The sequence below is a fragment of the Mus pahari genome, chromosome 2 (assembly GCF_900095145.1).
Source record: "Mus pahari chromosome 2, PAHARI_EIJ_v1.1, whole genome shotgun sequence".
Lineage (NCBI taxonomy): Eukaryota > Metazoa > Chordata > Mammalia > Rodentia > Muridae > Mus > Mus pahari.
The window spans coordinates 132009106-132025551 of NC_034591.1; the positions used below are offsets into that span (position 1 = coordinate 132009106).

Below are 16446 nucleotides of genomic sequence, written 5' to 3' on the forward strand. Positions count from 1 at the left end.
TTTTTTTTTTTTTAGGGGGAACCTGGAATGGGGATAACATTTGAAATGTAAATAAAATATCCAATAAAAAATAAAAAAATAGGCTTTCACAGTCAAGTGGCTGCATTGTGATATCCCATAAGTACCATGTTTTTTTTAGTATTTTTCATTCTGTCCCTTGGGTGATAATAAGTGTATACGTGCCTATTCGGGGATATGCAGGTAATGTCAATAGGATTTCTGGACTGCATATATTTTGGGTTCATTTTCTTTTCTTTTTTTGTTTTTTGTTTTTTTTTTCTTCAAGACAGGATTTCTCTGTGTAGCTCTGGCTGTCCTAGAACTCACTTTGTAGATCAGGCTGGCCTCGAACTCAGAAATCTGCCTGCCTCTGCCTCCAGAGTACTGGGATTAAAGGCGTGTGCCACCACGCCCAGCTTGGGTTCAATTTCTTAGATTGTAGAATAGAATTTTTTTCTAGAGAAAATTGATAGCCGCTTTAAAAATGGTTGTTTAAAAAAATTATAGAAACAAGGCTGTTCCTTAAGCTAAGTTACTGTACATGGGGTCTCTAATGAGACTCTTAGAAAAATGGAGAGTTATAGCTGAGAAGGAAGGAAGACTCTAAGTAGCCATTGAGATGAAAATCTCAAGCAAGAAGCTTCACCTGTATCATGGGTGAGGAGGTTCTTTCTATCATCTCCATACTTCCATATCGTCCTAGTCTTCCTGATTTTCCTTCTGAACCTCAAGTGCCTCCGAAGGTGGAGGCTCCACCTGTTAAAGATCCTTTAGACTTAACTATGGATGTTGAGCATACCTACTCATACATCCAAGAGGCTCAGCCTGTCTGGACTAAGGGGATGTCTTAGGGTTTCTATTCCTGCACAAACATCATGACCAAGAAGCAAGTTGGGGAGGAAAGGGTTTATTTAGCTTACATTTCCACATTGCTATTCATCACCAAAGGAAGTCAGGACAGGAACTCAAGCAGGTCAGGAAGCAGGAGCAAAGCCCACAGAGGAATGTTACTGGCTTGCTTCCCCTGGCTTGCTCAGCTTGCTTTCCTATAGAATCCAGGACTACCATCCCAGGAATGGCACCACCCACAAAGGGCCGGGCCCTCCCACCCTTGATCACTAATTGAGAAAATGCCTTACAATTGGATCTCATGGAAGCATCTCCACAAGGGAGGCTCCTTTTTCTGTGATAACTCCAGCTTGTTGACACACAAACCCAACCAGCACAGGGGATATGATCTTGCTTGGAGATTGGCAGGCTGTCATTTTCAGGAAATCTAGAAGACAGATGTCAATACTGGCAGGCTGTCATTTTCAGGAAATCTAGAAGACAGATGTCAATACTCAAAACATCAAATCACATAATAACAGATATAGTCAATTGTCATGACTAGGATTAGCACTTACAATGGCAAGGCCATGAGTGTGTGCTAATGATATTCGTGAATGATTAAACAAGACAGAATCAGACAGATTTAATTTATGCTCATAAATCTTAGTGAAGGGGGCTGGTGAGATGGCTCAGTGGGTAAGACCACCCGACTGCTCTTCCAAAGGTCCGGAGTTCAAATCCTAGCAACCACATGGTGGCTCATAACCATCCGTAACAAGATCTGACTCCCTCTTCTGGAGTGTCTGAAGACAGCTACAGTGTACTTACATATAATAAATAAATCTTAAAAAAAATAAATAAATCTTAGCGAACTGAGGACACATTGTTCTTGTGCTGTATTTGCCAAAATATTGAGTGTGATTAGGTCTTGTGATATAGCCACCTTCATCTTAAGTTTTGAGTTTAAAAATGAGATCCTAAACTAAAATCCATTTAAAATACTGAAAGCAACGTGTTTTTTACTTTGTCCATTTCTTCTTATTTTTAATAACATTTCATTATGTGAGTGTCTCATTGTAGTTTCTTTGAGAAGGCCTAGAAGACATGGTACTCCGGTAGTTTACTAGGATGCCTCATGCCCAGATCTTGGTTTCTGGCACAGTTACCCAGCTCTCAGCAGGACAAGGCTTTATAGGAAATGGCAGGGGTTTCATCCTGCAAGTATCTAATTGTATGACTATTGTAATCTGACAGGTGAGTGCTCTGGAGTAAAACCATCAACAATCACAAATGGTCTGGAAGTACATCTGAGACAATTAGTCTAATCTTTGACTGTTGCTAGGAGGTAGCTAGGGAGTAACTCTGTGGTATGGGTCAAGGACAAGCTATGAGGTTTTTCCTGGTACTTTGATGTAGCTTGGGTTCAGCTAAAGATCAAGTTTTTCTTAAGATGGAGGCTGGTTCCAAGATGGAGTAGGTTTGACCTCTTACTTCAATAATGATGACATGTCAGGACATTAGTCAAATGATTGTGCTCTAAGTGGCCAAACCTTGAATCTGTGCAAGAAGACATCATTGAGTTAAAACTCGAATGAAATTCTTACTAAAAGGCATTAAGGGTTAGAGAACTTCAACATCATGAATTTAGAAGATAGAATTCAGACTTTAACAGATACTATATTATGCTGTGGTTTCAAATTAATCTCCGAAAACTGAGTGGTTTGATGCAACAGAGTTTATTTCTTACTCATAAAACCCAGCAAGCTGAGCAGTTGGGCAGCAGCTGTCCAATAAAGTAGCTTGGACTCAGGCTGTATACCTAATATAGCTTCCCAATGCTCATGAATTGTTGTGGTTGCAGAAGAGAAGCTGGGGAGTTGCCTGTGTACTTAAATGTACTTATCTAGATACATAAATCCTCAGGGCCTTGTTGCTCATCAGTGGCTGGAATATAGCACAACCCTGGAATAACTGCATTAATGCAACCAAAGAAGGAGGTCCAAAGGGTCAATTGTGTGACACTGTCTTCTCAAACAACCAGCATCATATGTGTTTATAAAACAATGAGAGACTCAAAAATTCTCATGCATCCAACAACCTCCTTAGGACCTCCTAAGTTCCACCCTAGCTCACTGTCAATGATTGCAATAAATTGTTTTAAGATTTTAGTTGGTCATATGTATAACACAAACACACACACACACACACACACACACACACACACACACACACACGATAGATGGATACAGAGTCTTGTTCTGTTGTTCAGGCTAGCTTCAGGGCTTGATTCAACTCGGTGGTATCCAGCCTCAGCCTTTGGTATGGGCCTCAGGCATGTGCCTCCATGCCCACTTTTGGATTTTTTCCATTCTAGAATTGTCTAAACACCTCATTCTAGAAGAATGAATCTTTTGCTGAGTTCAAAGTTGGCTTCATAAACAACAACAAAGAAGGAAAAGTGTCCGGTCATCTAGGACTGGACTCTCTGGAGCCACGAGTCACAAGAAACCTTTTTCATAAGCTATCCCAGGTGTTTCTCTTGTGGAAAGCTGTCCAAGACTTAAAATCAGGATGTGTGGATTCAAGGGCTGCTTTTCCACAGCATAGGTAAGATATAGGTATTCATCTCTTAATTTGTTTCTGTTATTCCTCACACTTCACATCCACCTTGTTCAATGCCATTATGATCGTAGACACTAGGTATATTTTGTCACTTTTTTTTTTTTAGGTCAACTATTTAGTCTAGGCTTGACCTTGAATTCCTGATCTCTTGAAAACCTCCCGGGGCAGAAATTACATGTGCACACTAACATCGACCGTAACAGCATCTTTTGTTTGCAAGGAACCCATAACTGATAAACCAGTAAGGGTGTGACTAGTTCTAGGGTAACATTGGTCCCCTGGCTCATGCCTCACTGGTCATCCCATAATCTACAATCTAGCGGAGGAAAGTCATCCCTATTAGCACAGACAGGAGGATTTTACCAAAGTCTACAAGGCTTCTTGGACTGAGCAAATGGTCACCTCGAAGCAATTTATTTCTTTATTCTTTTTAGCAGCTTGACATTCTAAGTACGGAGGTTTCTTCCCACTTCCTGTTTGTTTCCTTGTTTGGACAGATGCAAGATTTTGGTCTCAGGACTCTGAGCTTTGTTTTAGACAGATGAAGAGAGGCTGCAGAAATCTCTTGGGTAGGGAATCCTTGTGTTCAGAGACTCTAGCTGTGCCTAAATAATCCTTCCAGCTCCACAACTACTCAGACACTTCTAGAACTTGGAAGTCTTTGTCACTTCCTCCAGTAGGATGGCAGGCTCCCACACCCCCAAATCACTTAACTGACTTCTTTCCTGCCTTATAGGAAAACCTCCCGCCATCAGGGTAGGAAGGTTCTCTCAGGTTGTAGCTGCTACTTCCCACAGCAAAAATCTGCACGAAAAAATTCACCATTCCACCTTGTAGATGAATGTTGCTTTCAAGGTGGTTTACAGGAACGGACCCATTTGTGCTTTGCTGTATGGACCCAGATGTTTTGTCTCCTGACAGTTTGCTCTCTAAACAGCAAAGTTTGCAAACTGACCAGCATATTTGAGTATGCTGAGTAACCTGATTAGCTGAACCAATAGTCCTACTTCTAGACAATAGAAAATTGTGGAGTACTGCAGGGATTGCCTTACAAATCTCTCATGAATTAAAAAAACAAACAAACAACAAACCTTTAATGTACCATGTAATAAAGTTTACTGGATAAATAAAACTGCCAGTGGCCAAAACCTCTCCTGTAAGATGTGACTTAGGGAAATTAGAATGATAAGAAATAGTAAAAGCTAGGAATGAAATTCAGTGATGGCCTCTGAGAGACTCTGGGTCCAACCAACAGTACTGGGGCGGGGACAAGTCACAACACCAATGTACAGGTATAATCAGGGATGAGTTTAATGTAGACAAAGTAGAGTCAAATACTTACACCTGTCTACACGGACAGCAATATCTTCATAAAATTATGAATACCATATTTACATATCCATACCATATACACTCAGAATCTCTCTAGGTTAGGGAGTGAGAACAAAACCAAACCAAACCAAACCAAACCCCTGCTCGTCCATACACACAAATGTTTTGCCGCTTAGTTCTCGCTCTCACTTCATTTGCTAGCGCACAGGAAGGTTTACCTTTCTCTACCCTGAGAAGGTGAAGCCGGGCGGAGTCTACAAACAGCCTCACCCAGCGCCAGGCGACCAGACGACAGCCGCCGCTACCCCGCCTTCCCAGCGCCTCAGGTCGCCAAAGCAACGCTTTTAGCCTGAGGCGCGGCGGGGCACGTGACCGGCGCGTCACGTGACCGGTCAGTCGGCGTCCTCTCGCTGGGTGGTGTAGGCTGTGCGCTGTCCCAGCGGCCCTGCTGCGTCCGGCCCGGGTCATGCAGGAAGCGGGCCGCGCGTGGAGCTCAGCGCCCACCTGAGCTGCTCGCGCCGAGGTGCGGCGTGGCGGGGCCGCGCGCTCCGGGCCGCCAGGGGTGTGGCCGCTGGGAGGCCGCGACAGGTGGGTGCACGGAGGTCTCGGGCCGGGGAGAGGCCGAGTGCCGCGGGGCGGGGTCCGGTCACCCAATCGGCGGGCGGCCGGAGGTCTCGGACGCTCTCAGGTGAAGTCCTGCCCCGGCTGGGCTGGGAGGGCGCGCACCGGGCAGCCAGCCGTCCCTGCCCGCCTCTGCTTCAGTCTCCGCGTCCGTCCGAGATGGAAGTGTGGATTCCTGGTGCCTGAGTGCCTGACGTGGCGTCTGGACGGTGCTGCTCAAGTAGAAGCGCTGGAGGCGAAGCGTAGGTAGGCTGCTTTGCATTTTAATCGCCGCCCATTTGCTCGTCTTTAAAAAATGTTTTTCTTGGAATCCACTTGGATTCTCCTTCGTCTGAGTCAAGTTTTTAATAGAGAACTTATTAAGGAAAGATTATAATGGCTCACGTTCTTCTTCTTACGTATCTTTAACGCAGCGAAACCTCCCTTTAAAAAACACGCTTCTCTGAAAACCCATTAAAAAAAAAAAAAAAAAAACAAAGGAAGAAAGAAAGAAAGCCAGCCCTTTTCTGCTTCTTTGTCTCCCTCACGTAAAGACACACAGTGGTCATACAGCTGTCAAGATTTATTATGGAGTGGTTTTGGGTTTTTTGTCGTTTGTTTTATGTTTTTGTTAATTTGATGATGTCTCAAGATACATATGAAGAATGGCCCTGCCCATTATTTTTTCTTTATTTTGTTCGATTATGCAATTAGAGAAATAATAATTATATTACTTATCTCTTGGAAAAAACACCAGTATTTCTGATCAGCCCCAGGAGGGACTGCAAGCATGCGTTTATATAGTAGACTTCATCATCTACTTGCTTGGTTAGTTACTCAAAGTGGGAATGGAATACTTCATTTAGAATACTCAAATCACGTGCTGTGAAAAAGAATGTATGAACTACACTTGTTAGAGTTATGGAATGACATGAACACTTTTTTTTTTTTAAAGCTAAATGTTGAAAATCTGAAGCCAGAAAAATTTGAATTTTGAGAGATTCAGTGTGTGAGACCCTATGTTCAATAAAATCAAACGAAATATCCTGTTTGATAGATAGAGTGAATGAGGGTACGCAGAGTGTGAAATTACTGAGGAAGTTAAAATCAAGAGCAATGTGTACTTTCTCTTGTTTCTGGAGACTTTATTGATAAGGGATGTACTGAACTTTAATGTTAGCAGGGAAAATCGCGGGGCACGGTGGTGCATGCCTGTGATCCTGGCAGTGGGACGGTAGAGGCAGAGAACACATTTTAACAAGTTTGCCCTCTGTGAGGGGAGTGGATGTTGGTAGTCTAATGTCTGTGCCACCCAGGTGAGGAACATCATCTTTTCCAAGTCAGCTCCTTCCTTTACCTTCTCCTTAAGTTTAGGCAGATGAGGCTTTTGTCAGTTTATTGTTGTTTGGTTTGGCTGTTAGATTCTTCTCTGGGTGTGGAAATTGTGTTGCATGTCTTGGCTACATCCAGGATTGTCAGATAAAATACACGATTCACAATTAAATATTAATTTCAGGTAAACACAAACTATATGGAACGTACCTAAATTAAAAACAAATTTTTTTGTTTGTTTTTTCCAAGACAGGGTTTCTCTGTGTAGCCCTGGTTGTCCTGGAACTCACTTTGTAGACCAGGCTGGCCTCGAACTCAGAAATCCGCCTGCCTCTGCCTCCCAAGTGCTGGGATTAAAGGCGTGCGCCACCGCGCCCAGCTAAAAACAAATTTATCATTTATTTGAAGACAAGGTTTACTTGCTTCTTGTTGCTAAATGTGAGTGTTTTAAGTCCAGCATGGCTATGTCATTTAAACTAGCACTAGGAGAAAATTAGCTCAAGGCCCAGACAAGATGGAATAGATTCTCTTGTTAAGCTTCCCTGTTGGGGGCTGCAGATGCGGTTCTGTAGTAGGGGAAATGCATAGCACACACAGGGCCTTTGTCCAGTCTCCAATAACAAAACAATCAACCAATGGGAGTGAGAAATGAAGAGCCCTCTTTACTGTTGGGTGAACCATCTACTTAAGGGCATCTTCTGTCACAGGGATTTTGTCCCTCTTTTTCCTCTACCATGTTCTGTTTCTTCACTTTTCTTTCTGAGATTGAACATAGGCTCTCACACAAACCAGGCAACTGCTCTGGGACTGGTCTGCAGCCCACAGCCAGTTTTTTTTAATGTCACGTGTGAGTACTGTATTGACTTCACGTCCCCTCTCTCTCCATTTCTCCCTGTGCTCCCTGTGCTCCCTCTGAAACATATGGCCTCTTAGCCTCTTATTCTTTACTATTGTTTTACACACACACACACACACACACACACACACACACACACACACATGTTTTACACACACACACACATACACGTGTGCGCGCGCGCGCACACACACACATGTGAATTCAGCCTCTTGTTCCTTTAGTGTTTCTTGTATGTATATGGTTAAGGCTGACCACTTGGGATTGGAGGATCGGGTAAACTATCAGGGAGCTTATCCCTGGAGAAGATTGGTTTGCTCTCTCAGCAGCGATTAATTGCCTGTAGCTCTTCTTCCAAGGGTGGGGTCTTGTGAGATTTCCCTCATCCACATTGTCATGTCAAAAGGTGCTGCCATTGTTCAGGGCTTCCCTAAGAAACCATCCTGATGAGATTTTTGTGGTGCAGCTTCCCTGTCTTATGCAGAAGACACTATCCATCTGGCTCCTCCATCTTTGCTCCCTGACTTCTGATCTGTTCCCTGAATCAGAGTGGTTCTGTTGTAGTTCTCTCAGTTAGGGCTGTTCACCCAACAGCCTGTTCTCTGCATTTTGCTCCCCTTGTGGCTTTCTGTAAGGGCTCCTGTCTTTCATGGAAAGACGCTTCTGTGATAAGGAGGGAGACCTGTACTTATTTGTGGGGATCAGGATAAGTATTTCCAATGCAGTTAGAAATTATGCTGATTTACTAGAGCAGTCCTTCTCTAGGATCATAGACCTCACCAGTCAGGGGTAGTTGGTTAGATTTATAGTATGAGGCATTTCCCCCTCCTGTTGAGCTTGCTTTAAGTCCAGTTAGATGGCTATTGGTTACTCTTAGTGTATAAGTGCTGGTTCCTTAGTTACTTTGCTATTGCTGTTAAAAGACATCAAGACAAAGGGAACTTGTAAAAGAAATCATTGAACTTGGGGCTTGCTTACAGTTTCAGAGGGTGAGTTTGTGACCGTCATGGTGTGGAGCCTGGCAATAGCTGAGAGCTTACATTTGATCCACAAGCACGAGGTAGGGGCGGGGGTGGGGTGGGGTGGGGATGTAGACTGTGGGGGGGGGGCATAAGCTGACTGACGAGGCCTGGTGTGGGTTTTTGCAACCAAAAAGTCCACCTCTAGTGACACACTTCCTCCAACAAGGCCACACCTCCTAATCCTTCCCAAAACAGTTCCACAACTAGAGATCAAACATTCAAATATAGGGACTAACAGGGTCATTCTCATTGAAACCACCACATCTCTGTTGCACCTTTTGGAATATCTTGTCTTTCTGGTCATTGCTGTGGTTTGTAGGTGGTACAGCTGGATTTGATTGTTGCGTCATTTCCCTCCATTGGCAGATCGCACAGCACCTTCCAGTACTGTGAGAGCGAGTCCTTGAGGAAGAGGTCTTCACAGCCAGCCTAATCCCACCAAGTCCTGTGTCGGAAATATGGGCCTTCTTTAGCAAAACCTGCAGACTTCGGGAGGCCCAAGAGCAATGGCAATAGCCTGCATTGTTTTCGTAGTCTCTTGGGCTCCCCTGACTAACCACTCCAAAGGGATTCTTTCAGGACTGACACTGGAGTTTTTGTTAGATAGTCTGTAGCTTTTGAGGGGGAGTGTTGTTACCCCAAGTGGCATAACTTTGTTTAAGCTAGTACACACACACACACACACACACACACACACACACACATACACATGCATTTCTACATATTATATGTATTTTATATATTATGTGTATTTTAAGTAAACAAAATAATCTGCTTTCCCATGGATTTTTCAAATGTCCTTGCGTGATTTATTTCTCCTCCCTCTCCCTGTGTATTGTCCTCATTTTACCAAGAATGTTTGTTGATCTTCTCTTTTTTAACTATTGATCTGCATGTCTATTTTTGTGCCACAATCATGCTTTTGTATTATGATGGCTCTGTAATATATCTTGAAATCTGGAGTGGCAATTCCTTTGATACCATTTTTTTTTTTTTTTTTTTTTTTTTTGCTCAGGATTGCTTTACTATGTAGGATTTTTTTGTGGTTCATATAAATTTTAGGATTTCCCCCCCCTATTTCTGTGAAGAATAACATAGGGACTTTTATTGAGATTACATTGTACCTGTAAATTGCTTTGGTAGAATGGTCATTTTCACAATATTAGTTCTACCAATATATGAGCACAGGAGATCTTTCCAGTTTTTAGTGTATTTCTCATTCTCTTTATTCAGAGATTTGAAGTTGTTATTGTAGAGGTCTTTCACCTTGTCAGTTAGGTTTATTCCTAGACATTTTATTTTCTTTGAGGATAATGGGATTATGTCCATAATTTCCTTTTCTAAGTGTTTGTTATTGGTGTCAGAACAGCTACTGAATCAGATAGTAGTGGTATATACCTTTAATCTGAGCACTGGGAGGCCCAGGCAGTTGGATTTCAGTTTGAGGCAGGCCTAGTCTATGGAGTGAGTTCCAGGGCAGCCAGAGCTACACAGAGAAACCCTGTCTTGGAAAACCAAAACCCAAACCAAAAACACACAAAAAACCAAACAAACAAAAATGAAAGGCTACTGAATTTTATAAGGAGATCTGTACCCAGCCGTTTTGCTGGAAGGCTTGATTATTTTAGAAGTTTTCTGATGAAAATTTGAGATCTTTTATGTATAATGTATGCTCTGCAAATGGGTAATTTGACTTCTTTTCCTCTTAGTATCCCTTTAATTTCCTCCTCTTGTTTTTTTGCTGTAGCTGGTGCTTTGAGCACTACATTGAAAAGGAGTAGGGTTAGTGGGTAGGCCTATCTTAGTCTGATTTTAATGTACTGCTTCTATTTTTTTCTCCAGTTAGAGTGATGTTGGCTTGTGTTTAGTTTTAATTTGAAGTCTATTTTGTCTTATCGAGATAGAGACGCTTGCTTTCTGGTCCCATTTGCTTGGAATGGTGTATTTGTTTGTTTTCTGTTGCTGTGATAAGCTCCATGACCAAAACAAAACAAAACTTCAGGAGAAAATGGTTTATTTTCAGCTTATGGCTTAAAGTCTATCATGAAGAAGAGTCAGGGCAGGAACTTGAGGCAGGAACCTGGAGGCAGGAACTGAAGCAGAGGCCATAGAAAAAAGCTGATCACTGGCTTGCTTCCTGTGGCTTACTCAGTCTGCTTTAATATAGCATCCAGGACCATCTGTCCAGGGGTGGCACTGCCTACAGTGATAGGGCCTCCTACATCAATTGTCAATTAGGAATGTGCTCCACAGACTTGTCCACAGGCCAATCTGATGAAAATATTTTTCTCAATAGAGGTTCTCTTCCTAAATGACCCTAACTTGGGTCAAGTTGACAAAAAACTAAGCAGTTTATATATTTTTTTCCATTCTTTCACTCTAAGGTGCCTCCTGTCTTTGAAATTAAGATGTGCTTCTTGTAGACAGAAGATAGGTGGATTTTTTTTTTTTTTTCGGAGACAGGGTTTCTCTGTATAGCCCTGGCTGTCCAGGAACTCACTTTGTAGACCAGGCTGGCCTCGAACTCAGAAATCCGCCTGCCTCTGCCTCCCGAGTGCTGGGATTAAAGACGTGCGCCACCATGCCCGGCTTGGATTTTTTTTCTTAATTCACTCAAAAAACCTGTGTCTTTCAGTTGGGAACTGGGATTACTAATACTTAAAGTTACTATTTAACTTACTTTAATTCTTTAAATTACTATTAAGACAGTTTGTTGATGACTGTCATTTTGAGGAGGGTTTTTCATTTGTTTTATTCATGTCTTAGTCCTATTTAGTGTTTTAGTATTACAGCTTCATTTGTTTTCTTTCTATATTCTTTTGGATGTGCTTATTCATTTATTCAGTCCTAAGAATTGCTTTTTAGTATATTCTAGGACTAGTTTGTTGGAAATTAATTTATTATTTTATGTGTATAATTGTCTGCCTGCATATATGTATGTGCACTGTGTATGTGCCTGGTGTCTGCAGAGCCCAGACGAGTGCATTGGATCCATTGTAATTAGAGTTACAGAGAGGTATGAATCACCATGTGAGTGCCTGAAATTGAACCACGGTCTTCTGGAAGAGCATCCAGTTCTTAAGTGCTGGGCCATCTCTCCCATCTTGGATGTAATGTCTTTAAGCCTGTTTGTATAGTAGAAAGTTTTTCTTTGTCCTTCAACTCGGATAGTTTCGTTGGGGACAATAGTCTAGGTTACCATCCATGGTCTATTAGAACTTGAAGAACATTGCTTTAGGCTCTGGTGGCTTTGGAAACTTTCCATTAGAATCTAACCATTGCTCTGATGAATTTCCTTTACATGTGATGTATGCTTTTTCCCTCTCTCTTTCTCCCACTCTTCTTGTTATGTCTATTATAATCTGTTGTAGGGAGTTTCTTTTCTGGTCATGTCTGCTTGGTTTGAGTATGTCTTTCCTCAATTTAGGGACATTTGTTTTGTGGTCTTGTTGAAGATCTGGTCTGTGTAGTTGATCTGGAATTTTGTCTTCATCTGTGCCTATAATTAGATGACTTTTCAAGGTGTCCAGCTGTTCTTTTCATCTGTATTTTTTTTTTAAACTTTTCATAGTTTTTGCTTGAGTAGTTCAAATCTTCTCCATCTTCAAGTCTGGGCCACTGCCCTCCTATCTGATTCTACCTTCCAGGCTCTCCCCTGAGTTCTCCAGTCATATCACTGAGTTTCATTTCAGCTCATGCTCTGTTCAGTATTTTTAGCTCTTTATTGAATCCAGTTTTCAAATCCTGAATTGTCATTGTCATTTCATTCAGTCATATATTCATGTTTTCTTGGCTATCACTCAGTCATATATTAGAATCCTTATTAAATTTGTGGACTGCCCTCTCCCCATCATTTTTAAACTCCTTTGAAATGTTTGATAAAGTTTGTAATTGTTCTTTTAAGTTCTGTCCTGGAGTTCATATAGGTAATTCTCACTGGATATATCCATCTCTATCTATATTTATATCTATATCTGTATCTATCTACCTATCAATCTGGATAGTTATGGATATACATATCCCATTTATATATGTATATGTATATATACACACATATTTAGATATATGTGTGTATATATACATACATACATACACACACATGTATATGGACTGAGTGAGGACATAATGTCTTCGCCTTTCATATTGTTTGTGTTTTTGTGTTATGGCCTGAGCACCTGAGCATGTAGACTTTTTTTGGTTGTATGTCTGATGTGAGATTTTAGCCTGATGTAGAAGCTGGTTAAATGTAGCTGTACCAGAGACCACCAGTGACTCTTGATTGCTGAGTTGTGTTTTCATGCAGTTAGACTGTTTCACTTTCCTATTAGCAGTGTTAGAGAGTTCCTGTTCTACTGCCTGTTTAGTATTTGAAAATCAGTTATCTAATGAAGGTCCAGTATTGGTGTGCCTAAAGAACTCTAATTATACATCAGCAAGACAGTAGTAAGTACTTTATACTATCTGATTCTACCACTTGCATGCCAACCTAACAATATAAAGAGAAAGCTCTACCAGAAAGTAAGCACAGGATTTAATTGGGTATTTCTTTAGATAAGACAAACAACTGGCCAGTAAATACACACACACACACACACACACACACACACACACACACACACACACACACACAAAATGCTGAAGGGGGAAACAAAAATAAAGATTACAGTGAAGATCTAGGATGTAATCAGAAATCTAACTTGGGTTGTAATCACAAGTCCAAGAGTTCAATCCCCACTCCATTTATAGTGAAGTAACAGATCACACTTACTAGAATTAATAAAATTTTAAAAAGATAGATATAAAAAGTGTTGGTGTGGTTGTGGGGAGTTGGAATCTCCTTATCTGGCCAAAGGAGAATGTGCAACAGTGGCAGTTTGTCCAGGGCTTACATACAGTGATCCACCATGGTGTTACATACAGTGATCCACCACGGTGTTACATACAGTGATCCACCANGGTGTTACATACAGTGATCCACCACGGTGTTACATACAGTGATCCACCATGATGTTACAGTTGCACTTCCAGGTAATATACCTATGAAGGATATAAATATGATCACACCAAGCCTTACATAAACCTGTGCTTTAGAATAGCTCAAATGGAGAAACAACTCAAATTTACCAGCTGACTGGGAGTGGGGTGTTGGAAACTCAATGCCAGCCTGGCCTCATGGTAAAATTTCATCTCGAAGAATAAAAATTATGGGGAGAAGATGGTGTGGATACTTAAATACATAACTCACTCATGTCTTCTTCTATTGGAGAAGATGGTGTGGATACTTAAATACATAACTCACTCATGTCTTCTTCTATTGGAGAAGATGGTGTGGATACTTAAATACATAACTCACTCATGTCTTCTTCTATTGGAGAAGATGGTGTGGATACTTAAATACATAACTCACTCATGTCTTCTTCTATTGGAGAAGATGGTGTGGATACTTAAATACATAACTCACTCATGTCTTCTTCTATTGGAGAAGATGGTGTGGATACTTAAATACATTACTCACTCATGTCTTCTATTGGTAGGCATTTAGTATGCTCTAGTTTTCCCCCTTTATAATGGTGGTGCAGTGGCCATTCTTGTCTATAGATATTTAAACATTTGTGGGATGATTATTACATTATAGAACCCTGAAAATAGGACTGTTGAGGATTTGTATAGGGTAGTGGAGTTATTTGTCTTTAGTGAAGCTCTGCTTCACTACATTAATGAAATGTACATTAATGAAATGTAGGTGCTTCGTACATGACATTTTAATTTCCATACTGGAGGACTTGGACGTCTTAAACTCTTGTTACCTTTCCTCTACTCTTGAGTTTTGTTATAATCCTATTTTTAGTGAAATCAATAATTAATATTTAATCAGTGACCTATTGTTGAATCACAGAGTCACCTAGGAGTCTGACTATATCCATCTCATTAAAAAATTTGTTATCTAATTTTGTCTCTTTAATTCTTCAAATGCAGTTTTCTTTTTTGCCCTGATGTTTACCATTTGCCATTGTTTCGTCTTCTCTGTGCTTTCCTGGGAAAGCCTTTCCTCACCTCAGACCAGTGAACTGGAGCACAGTGATTTGTTTACACCCAACATTTTGAAAAATATCTGTTATATGGTATTGTAGTAACAATAGCAATAACTCCAACAGAAGTTGGGCTTATCTCCTCCATTCGTAGCTATGCCAACTGGCAGAGAGTTACGTGGAGGGTCTCAGGTGAATGTTGAAAGATATTCCAAGCCAGACTTGAAAGTGGCTGACATCACTTCCCTACAATGTAGTGACCAGGATTTACCCACATGACATCTAACATAATTATAAGAAGATGGGAAGATAAAATCTTATTAATTGCTCAGGAATAGTGAACTGTAGTGAGTGGGAAGCATCGACACCAGCTGTTCCTCTTCTCAGACATTTCATTCTTCCTGGGACACACAGCACACAATACTCTGTGTGAAGAAGGCCGTTCAGAGTCCCTTCCAGTCGTGGCTGTCAGCTCAAAGTACAGATCTCTGTCTTGTTCATGGCTGTCAGTTCAAAGTACAAATCTCTGTCTTGGAAGAACTTCTAGGAAATGCTTGAGAATATGGAAGCTGTCTTTAACTAGGCTTCTCTCAGTGCTTCATGCCATAGCTGAACTTATTTTCAGTATAAATACTTTAAAGAATTACTAGAAGCCTTAAGTTTAACCCCTTTGTGACAGTTGTAGGGATGTTCTAGGACTTATCCAGGTGGAATATGAGCTTGGAAGGATGACTAGTGTCACTGGTGACTGCAATTTTACCATACCACCTCTGACCTGGGTTTGTCAGTGACAGGATTAAACTCCTTCTATAGGGGTCCTTGTGAAATTAACTGAGTTATTGTAGGCTAGAATCTATGTATAAGAGCACACACTAGTTATTGACATTTGACCTAGGTATATATTGTAGTGAAGAGTAATTATAAAAATGCAACTTATCACAGAATGTAATTTTTAAAAACTTACCAACTTTTTTTTTTAAATTCACCACAAAACTTTAAGAGATTGCAATTTTGTTACATAATATTTTACTGTGTGGTACAACTCTGAGGGCAGGACCCAGAATCTTCAGGTCATCTGCAGCTTTCCCAAGTGGCCGCTTGTGCACAGTCAGGTCTTGCTTTTCTTTCTGCCTCATTGTGTATGTGTTCTTGTGTATATATCTATGTGTGTATCTCTGTGTGTCTCTGTTGTACTTGTGTGTGTACCTGTATGTGTACACCTGTTTGTGTATATTTGTACCTGTGTGTATATGTACCTCTGTGTGTGTATGTACCTGTGTGTGTGTGTGTGTGTGTACACCAGGGTACTCTTGTGGAGGTAAGAGGATAGTTCTCATACCATGCCAGTCCTGAGGATCAGACCACATCCATTCATAATTGTATGACATAAAGGGCTAGGTATAACACTATTCAGGACAAAAGGACATCTCACAGCCTAGAGAAAAGAAAAAGGCTAGGAGTTGGAAGACCAGATGATGTGAGAGGAACTTCAGGGCTGAAGTTAAATTTTCATTAAATTTTGTTCATGTGTTCTGATTGATGGAGGCTCTATGGATTCATCACAGTGAACACATTTCTGTGTGTTTGTTTCTTAGTTATGCTAGAGATTAGACTCCTGACCTGAAGCTTGGGAAACAAGCACTTGCTCTACCAACTGCTCTATAGTCCCAGCTTCTGTCTTACTGCTTTTTTCGTTTTTAAAGACAAGATGGAGTTTTGTAGCCTCTTCTGGTCTTGAACTCCCGCCTCAGTGTCCCACTGCTAGGACTGATGTTTATACTACCTTGCTGACTTTATTTATTTATTTATTTATTTGTAAAAA

The 16446-nt window shown here is 41.1% G+C and overlaps 1 protein-coding gene across 6 annotated transcripts in view; it reads left to right on the forward strand.

Moving 5' to 3' along the window:
• Positions 1 to 5184: 5184 nt before the first annotated feature.
• Positions 5185 to 16446, forward strand: part of March8 (membrane associated ring-CH-type finger 8) — a 72680-nt gene continuing 61418 nt past the window's right edge. For 3 of the 6 annotated variants that reach the window (XM_029534976.1, XM_029534971.1, XM_029534974.1), the window contains exon 1: positions 5383 to 5652. The gene's annotated coding sequence lies outside the window, so the exon portion shown is untranslated. Of the gene's footprint in view, positions 5653 to 16446 lie in introns of all 6 variants that reach the window. The other 3 variants (XM_029534975.1, XM_021190465.2, XM_029534972.1) reach the window with 3 other exon arrangements.